The 7941-nt window shown below is 33.8% G+C and overlaps 2 non-coding genes across 2 annotated transcripts; one reads left to right on the forward strand and one right to left on the reverse strand.

The window, feature by feature from the left end:
• Positions 1-1585: 1585 nt before the first annotated feature.
• Positions 1586-1657, forward strand: Trnaa-ugc (transfer RNA alanine (anticodon UGC)). The gene has a single exon. It is a non-coding gene; the product is annotated as a tRNA-Ala (tRNA).
• Positions 1658-7099: 5442 nt separating this feature from the next.
• Positions 7100-7171, reverse strand: Trnaa-ugc (transfer RNA alanine (anticodon UGC)). The gene has a single exon. It is a non-coding gene; the product is annotated as a tRNA-Ala (tRNA).
• Positions 7172-7941: the final 770 nt, after the last annotated feature.

The following is a 7941-nucleotide window of genomic DNA, read 5'->3' on the forward strand; positions in this document are numbered from 1 at the left end:
CCATTTGGAGGCGACTGTGGGCGATTTGTGTCTTCATCTTCCACTTCAATGCCTTTCGTGCAATGCATTCATCGTTTTTGCGTAGAGTGTGCCAAATCCATCTCCATTTTTGGCGTTTTATGTGCATTTCGACTGGCTCCATTTACACCTTTTTCAATAGATATGAGTTCGAAATTATTTTGGGCAAAAATGCGGAAGATGTTCTTCAAGCAGCGATTTATAAAAATCAGAAGGTTCGTAGTGATGGATTTGGTCACTTTCCATATACCGCAAACGTAAAGCAAAACCTGTACTACTTTGGATCTGAAAATTCTCTTTTTTGTGGGAACGCTGATGTTGTTTTTGCGCCACACAGAAGACAGCTCTAGCTTTACCAATGCGAAATTTGACATCTTCATACATACCCCCAAAAGTTGCTACCTCACTACCAAGATATGTGTGTAAATTGCTTAATACATTCCACTGGTGCATCCGAAATATTTACAGTTGCAGTTGATTTGCCAGACAAACTTAAAATTTTTGTCTTACTCCAATTAATTCTTAAGCCGGCAGTTATAGCATTTTTCTCTAGTGAGAATTCCGTCATTTTGTGCGCTGGGAAGCATACGGCGTCAGCATAATCGAGATGTTGAAGAAGCTAATCATGTCCCATCTCAGTCCGCAGTTTCGATGCGGTACCAGGGCAGTTTCCAAAACATCACCAATAACAAGCAAAAACGGCACAGATCCTATCATAGCACCCTTGGCGAACTCACCTTTGCATCTGAAACGGGCCAGACAGTTTCGCTTTATGTAGCACGTGGCAGCAAGCATTTTCGTATGTTGCCCGTATTAAAGATATAATTTTATCCGGTACATTTCTTCCCGATTTGTGTGACCAGATTAAAAAAGCCACTGCAGACTGGGGGAGAAACTCGGTCAAATACATAACATAGGGTACATATTAATCAAAAAGTCCCACCGAGGGTACTAAAAACGAATCTACCAGCAGACCTCGGTTTTTTTTGGTTCCCTTTACCTGTATGCTACCCAAAGTATCTTGACGTACTGCTCAAATGTAGGTCCTAAATAATATTGTTATACACATACATTCATACATACACATGTAACTCACTAAAATCTAGAAAGTCCATTAATGATATTTTAAATAGAGCATTAACAAAAAAATTTTGACATGGATTCATTTTATGATCGCAGTTGAAAATCTGTGAAAAGTATCATAAAAACATTTTCGCTACTTAACGACTCTAAAAATTTTACTAAAGTAAATAAAAAGATTAAAAAAAAAATCTTAGTAAGTACTTTCCTCTTACTCGTAGTAGCCCCTCTTGATTTTAAAGCAATCGCATTCACTTCACCTACGAAAGAAATTAAAAAACCGTAAAAATAGTAAAGTTGAACATTTTGCCGAAAAAGCAAAATAAGCAAATTTGCTCATAAATCTTAAGTAACATCGATAAAAGCGAGCAATAACAAGATTTTGCTTTAAAAGCCTTGTTATACTTTCTAAGCGGTCTTTGTTGTGCAGATGTATAAACAACTTGAGAGCGAAGGTCAATTGAAGTGGGAGCGGGGTTGTAGAGAAGGGGATGTAGCTCAGTGGTAGAGCGTTCGCTTTGCATGTGAAAGGCCCCGGGTTCAATCCCCGGCATCTCCAGGTTTTTGTAAGCTTACGTTATTTTATAGCATTTTTCTATTAATTGTTAATTTTTTATTTTTTTTTTTTATTTTTTATATTTTCTTATCTTTTCATTTTTTTCATTTTTTCATATTTTTTTTTATTTTATTATTTTTTTTGTTTTTTATATATGTTTTTATTTTCATTTCATTTTTTATATTCTTTTTTATTTTTTTTAGTATTTATTTATATTTTTTTATATTGTTTATTTTCTATTTTTTTTTTATTTTCTCATATTTTTTTATTTTTTATATTTTTTTAAATACTTTTTCATTTTTTTTTTATATATTTTATTTTCTATATTTTTTTATTTTTTCATATTTTTTTATTTTTTCATATTTTTTTTATTTTTAAAATTTTTTTCATTTTTTATACAATATTTGTTTTTATTTTTATTTCATTTTTATATTTTTTATTTTATTTTTTATTATATAAATTAATACAAAACACTTTTTATTTCGTATTACTTTTTTTATTTATTAAAAGTTCACAGCGATGTTACTCGCTCTATGACAAATCTTATAATGCCCTACTATCACTCGAACCTCTGATAGGTACGTATGTGCAAACGCGTTCCGTTGCTTTTAGCGGGATAACAAGAGGCGTTATTTTTGTCGCTGGGGAAATGCAAAGGCATACCGAAGCTATTTTCTTTTTGTAATGCGGGACGCTTCGATCAGCAACTGAAGTTATTGTTGGCAAATTAACTGTGTCGATAAACGCGTGTTCGAAGGTGCCGCTAAGCGGGGACATAGGTATGTTGTTGCTGAATTCTTATTGTAATGCTATGATCATAACGCAAACGTACGATCAATACAAAATTAAGTTTGAGCACAAAATTGAGTGCCAAAGCAGAATTTGGACAACAGCTTTAATTCTGCGCCTCTGTTACTTTAACTTATACATATCTTTTTTTAATTTTTTATATTTTTTTTAAATATTTTTTTATTTTTTTTTTAATTTTTTTATATTCTTTCATTTTGTAAATTTTTTCATATTTTTTTATTTTTTTTATTTTTCTAAATATTTTTTTTTTTTTATTTCATTTTTTATTTTATTTTTTATATATTTCTTAACATTTTGTATTTTCGTTTATATTTTTTATTTTCTATATTTTTTTATTTTTTCATATTTTTTATATTTTTGATATTTTTTATTTTTTTTAATAATTTTTTATTTTTTTTCTATATTTTTTTATATTTTCATACCATTTTTTATTTTTTAAATTTTTTTATATTTTGTATTTTTGTATTTTTTTATTTTTTATATATTTTTAATATTTCTTTAATTTTTTTTTAATTTGTATTTTTTTTTTTAGTTTTTCATAATATATATTATATTTTTTATTTTCTATATTTTTTATTTTTTATTTCATTTTTTATATTTTTTTAAATATTTTTCAATTTTTTTTTATATATTCTTTGGTTGGTTGGTTGGTTTAAGGGTGACCCCGCATCGGAGTGCCACATAGACCGCAAGTTGGGTCCGTTGTGTTGCCCTAGAGCTCATTATTTTAAATGATTTCCCCACCTAACCGAGATTTTTATTGTAGATTTTGGTCAAAGATATTAATTCGTTTCGAAAATTTGATGAGAGATTCGATTTTCAGGTCCGAGAGTACTGAAAGATTGTCAATTGTTGGAGAGCCTAGAAGAGCGAGTCGACTTCTGGCTAGACCCGGACAACTGCACAGCAAATGTCTGCTCGATACTTCCTCATCTTCGTCCTCGCAGTATCTGCACAGGTCGTGTTGAGGAACCCCGAGCCGACGTGCGTGAGTGCCCAAAAGGCAGTGGCCGGTGATAAGAGATGTTATATGCCTTAGTTCGTGTTTCGAAAGACTTATAAGGGTTTTTGTCTGTTTCAGATTGTAGGATGGCCAGATTTGTCTGGTCGTAACGCAAGTAGTTTCCACTCGCCACCTCCGATCAGCAATGCTGTGAAATTCTCGATCGATGAGCATTTTACATGTTGAGAGCGGAATGTGGATTGTGGGTAAGTTACTAACATATGATTGCGCAGCTCCAGCTCTTGCGAGCTCATCAGCTTTGCAGTTACCTTCGAATCCACTGTGACCCGGTATCCAGATAACTTGGACAGAATTCTGAACACTTATCTCGTTAAGAGATAAGAGACAGGATCGAACCACATCTGAGTGGGTATAAGAGGAGCTGAGTGCTCGAACGGCCGCTTGACTGTCGGTGAAAAAGCGGATATCCTCTAGTGATATTCTATTTTCTAAGAGAGTTTTCGCAGCATACCAGATAGCGCATACTTCCGCTTGGAATACGCTACAGTAGTCGGGTAATCTAAATGATAGATTGATGTGAGGGGAATTGGAAAAGATTCAAAATCCCACTTTGCCGTCTTGTTTTGAACCATCTGTATATATAGTCAGAGGGCCATCGATTTCGGTAAGATTTGTCTTCCATTCTTCCCTAGTTGGGAGTGAACAGGAGAATAGCAAGGGCGATGATGGAAGACTTACATGATAGTCTATGTCGGAAGAGATAACAGTGTTCCTGTTCAGTATGGCCGAATGGCCGAGATACTTATTCCATTTCGATATAGCATTCATGCGTGTCGCTGCTTTCGCTGCAATCGCTTTGCCAGCCAGATCGATAGGGAACAAGTGAAGCAACGTGTTTAGAGCCTTAGTAGGTGTTGTACTTAAGCATCCTGTTATCAGGAGGCAGGCTGTTCTTTGAACTCGATCAATTGTGGCTACTCTACACCGTTTTTCGAGTGCTGTCCACCATACAACCACACCGTAGAAGAGTATCGGTTTGATGATCGAGGTATATATCCAATAAATGATCCGAGGTGAAAAACCCCAGGTTTTGCCTATAGCTTTCTTACAAGTATAGAGAGCTATGAAAGCTTTTTTACATCTATTTTCGATGTTCAATTTCCAACTCAACTTCCTATCTAGAATAACTCCTAGATATTTAGCTGAATCGGATAGAAGTAATGATTCCCCTTTTAAAGTTATTGTTTGCAGTGGAGGAGATTGTTGTTTCCTATTCCTATTCTTATATATTCTTTACTTTCTATTTTATTTATATTTTTTATATATATATATATATTTTTTTTTGTCATATGTATTTTTTAATACAATACTTTTTTGATATTTTTTTATTTTGTCTATTTTTTTATTTTTTTTTTTTTATATATTTTCTTATATTTTTTTATTTTTTATTATTTGCCTTTCTACCCATAAAGCGCTGCATCTTAGTTTGGCTTAAGCTGTAATTTTCTATGTTTGTTCGTTTGTTCATAAAGCAACAGGGTTATTTTACACATTGTAGATATTTTTATGATGGATTTTATGTATGTAGCCGTTATAATTTTACTAAAAAGATTATTTGTTCAGATTTGCAATTTCACAATTTTTATGGATACGTTAGAGTTATTAGGTTAGGTAGATTATTATTTTTCCCCATATTAAATAGAAAAATTAAGCATATAAAGTATTTTGTTGTCCATCCTAAAACTTCAAATTATGTATATAAAATTGTGGAAAGTATTTGCTTTTGTTTTTGAAAAATATTAGGTTAAAAAGAAACCCATTATTTTCTCGGTAGATGGCTAACATGATAGAAATCTCGTAAAGAATCGATCAAACAATTTAAAATTTGTGCTCGTTGTCAAGGTGACATTTCACACTAAACAAATTATTTCGCTCTTTTTTGTTTGTTCCATTCAGTTGTGAGCTACAGGGTGTTAACAATGGAGTCAACAAGGAGAAAATTCGGTACATTTCGCAATTCACAGTTTTTCTTTGATAAAGGCGAAAATGCACGCTATGCCGCTGAAATTATGAATGGTGTTTAGGTGCCGATCCTGTAATAGTTGACTGTATTGTGCAATTTTGGTTTCGTCGATTCCGTTCAGGCATTTTTGATGATGATAAAATCACAGAAATAATTGAAATTGGCCGACATGTTAGTAATCGTAGCATCGCACATTAAACCATTTGCGCAAAACAAAACGTGGTTAATTAATATTTATGTTTTTTTTTTTTAATTTTTAACACTTTCTTTTCTATTTGAGGGATTTTCCGCGTTGCTACAAAAATTAATTTTTTTTAAAAGGCATCTTGTGAAGAAAAATAAAAAGAGGTTATTAATAATATTTGCGTTCCAATGGTCAATGACCGGAATCCGTATACAAATTTTGCACGCAATTGCAACAACAACAAGGTTATTCGAATAGAAGGCCTCTTCTTAAATTGACGAAAAATTTAACTTAAGGCAGCTCTCTTCCCGCATTGCCGACATATCTTCATTTGTACCAGTTGCTTCATCTATTCGCCACTTGCTAAGTCTTGGCGAAAAAAAGAGGCCTAGAGATCTGATTCAATTTATGATTCATATTCGTTTCGATTTTCGTAGTCAGTTTGGCAGCATGGTAATATATTTTGTAACTGGTAGCACTGGCAGCTGAATGTATACTACATACTACTATACATACACAAACATGAAGTTGTACTCATACGTTGTAAATTAAAAAATCTTTTATTCCTGCGATAAATTTCATGCAAAAATGGCATAAACTATTACGGCAAATTGACAACATTCGAATTGATTAACTCTTGAAATACTACTTATACTTACAAGGTGAAGTCCAAAATAATCAAAACTGAGCTAAAATGAAACGACATGAGCTTTGTTCTGATAACTTCGAGTTTATTTATTCAATATAGTCCCCTCTGGCCTCGATACACTGTTTTGCGCGAACTAAAAGCTTTTCCATCCATTCGGCACTTTGATGCCTAGTTTCAGGTTCATATTGGAAACACCACGGTTCATCACCAATTACAATGTTGTAAAGGAAGTTCTTTTATTTTCTTGTCTCTTTAATGAGGTCTTTCGAATGTTGAATTCTGAGCAATTTTTGATCCTCAGTTAACTTGTGCGGAATGAAACGTGCACAGACTTTTCGTAAGCCCAAATTATCAGTTCAAATGCGATAAATCGATGTTTTGGAGATATTCAACTCCGATTCCATGAATTTCAACGATGATTTCGGTTCATTTTTGATAAATGTGAAAACAATTTCGATAAAATTTTCGGTGAGTACTGATTTTTGGCGGTATATTTTTCATAGCGGTTTGAACAATGTTGCCATATTTCTTTTTTTTTCAAAACTACTTATTACCAATTCAGTAATATTTTGGAGAGGGTTGCCAATAATTATTTTCACAAGACTGTTTCAAAAAATGTAATTAAATGGCACGTTAAAAATAAATAATAAGTAGTGATTACAATTATCCGACGGGAATCCATTATCAATCAATCACTCCCAATGAGCTCAAATAGTTATGTCCAATCGGCGGCTCTTTTGACCCATAATATTAGGTGTGTGGACTCGTAAATATAATATATGTAGTTTTAAAAAATGTTTAGCCTGTTTACCTCTTGGAGATGCCGGGGATTGAACCCGGGGCCTTTCACATGCAAAGCGAACGCTCTACCACTGAGCTACATCCCCCTTATATATAACTCACTGATTTCCAGCGACTTATAATTCGTCTTGGACTCGACTACAAACTCGGCGATCTCGCTACTTTTAAATCCATATAAACTAATGCATTTTACTATAATAGCTTTGGTGGCCTCGGCTCATATAAAAATGTTGCATAGCGTTCCTTCGATTATATGCTGCATAACAGTTGAGGCGTTAACGTTATTTGCTCCTTGCCTGCGTACTTCCACAGGTCAGTTGGCGATCCGTCAGCGCTTGCGACCATATCCATATACGCGTTTTCCCCAACGTTCCAATTTCCTTAAGCTTAAGGCGCTCTAAAAAGAAGTTTCTTTGAAAAACTAATACATCGTCAGCATTTATTGCAGCCTGCTTACTGTCACCATAATCGGACCTATCACTGCCCTGAATATTTAGGCTATAACCCGCAGAGCAAATACTCCTCGAAAATTTTCTTAAATGAAAAGAGAGCGCCAGAAGCATATTTTTACGGAAGGCGGCTGAAAGTACGTGGGATTTAATATATTTTATTTTGTTATGTAATATCCCTCAAGTGGCATACAATTTTCAAATCGGGAACATAATCCCTTATGACCGAAAATCTTCGTCCAATTACTGATAACTACGTTCGGACTGAAAGGTGGGTGGTCAAGGTATGAGAATCCCGTAGCCTTTAAGGAATTTCTCACAACACGAGCGATGAAAATGGGCGCCTTGTACTGGGGAAGTACCACTCCTCGAGTCAACTTGCTACGCCTTCCCTGGGCGACTGCCTC

The sequence above is a fragment of the Anastrepha obliqua genome, chromosome 2 (genome assembly GCF_027943255.1).
Source record: "Anastrepha obliqua isolate idAnaObli1 chromosome 2, idAnaObli1_1.0, whole genome shotgun sequence".
Taxonomy (NCBI): Eukaryota; Metazoa; Arthropoda; class Insecta; order Diptera; family Tephritidae; genus Anastrepha; species Anastrepha obliqua.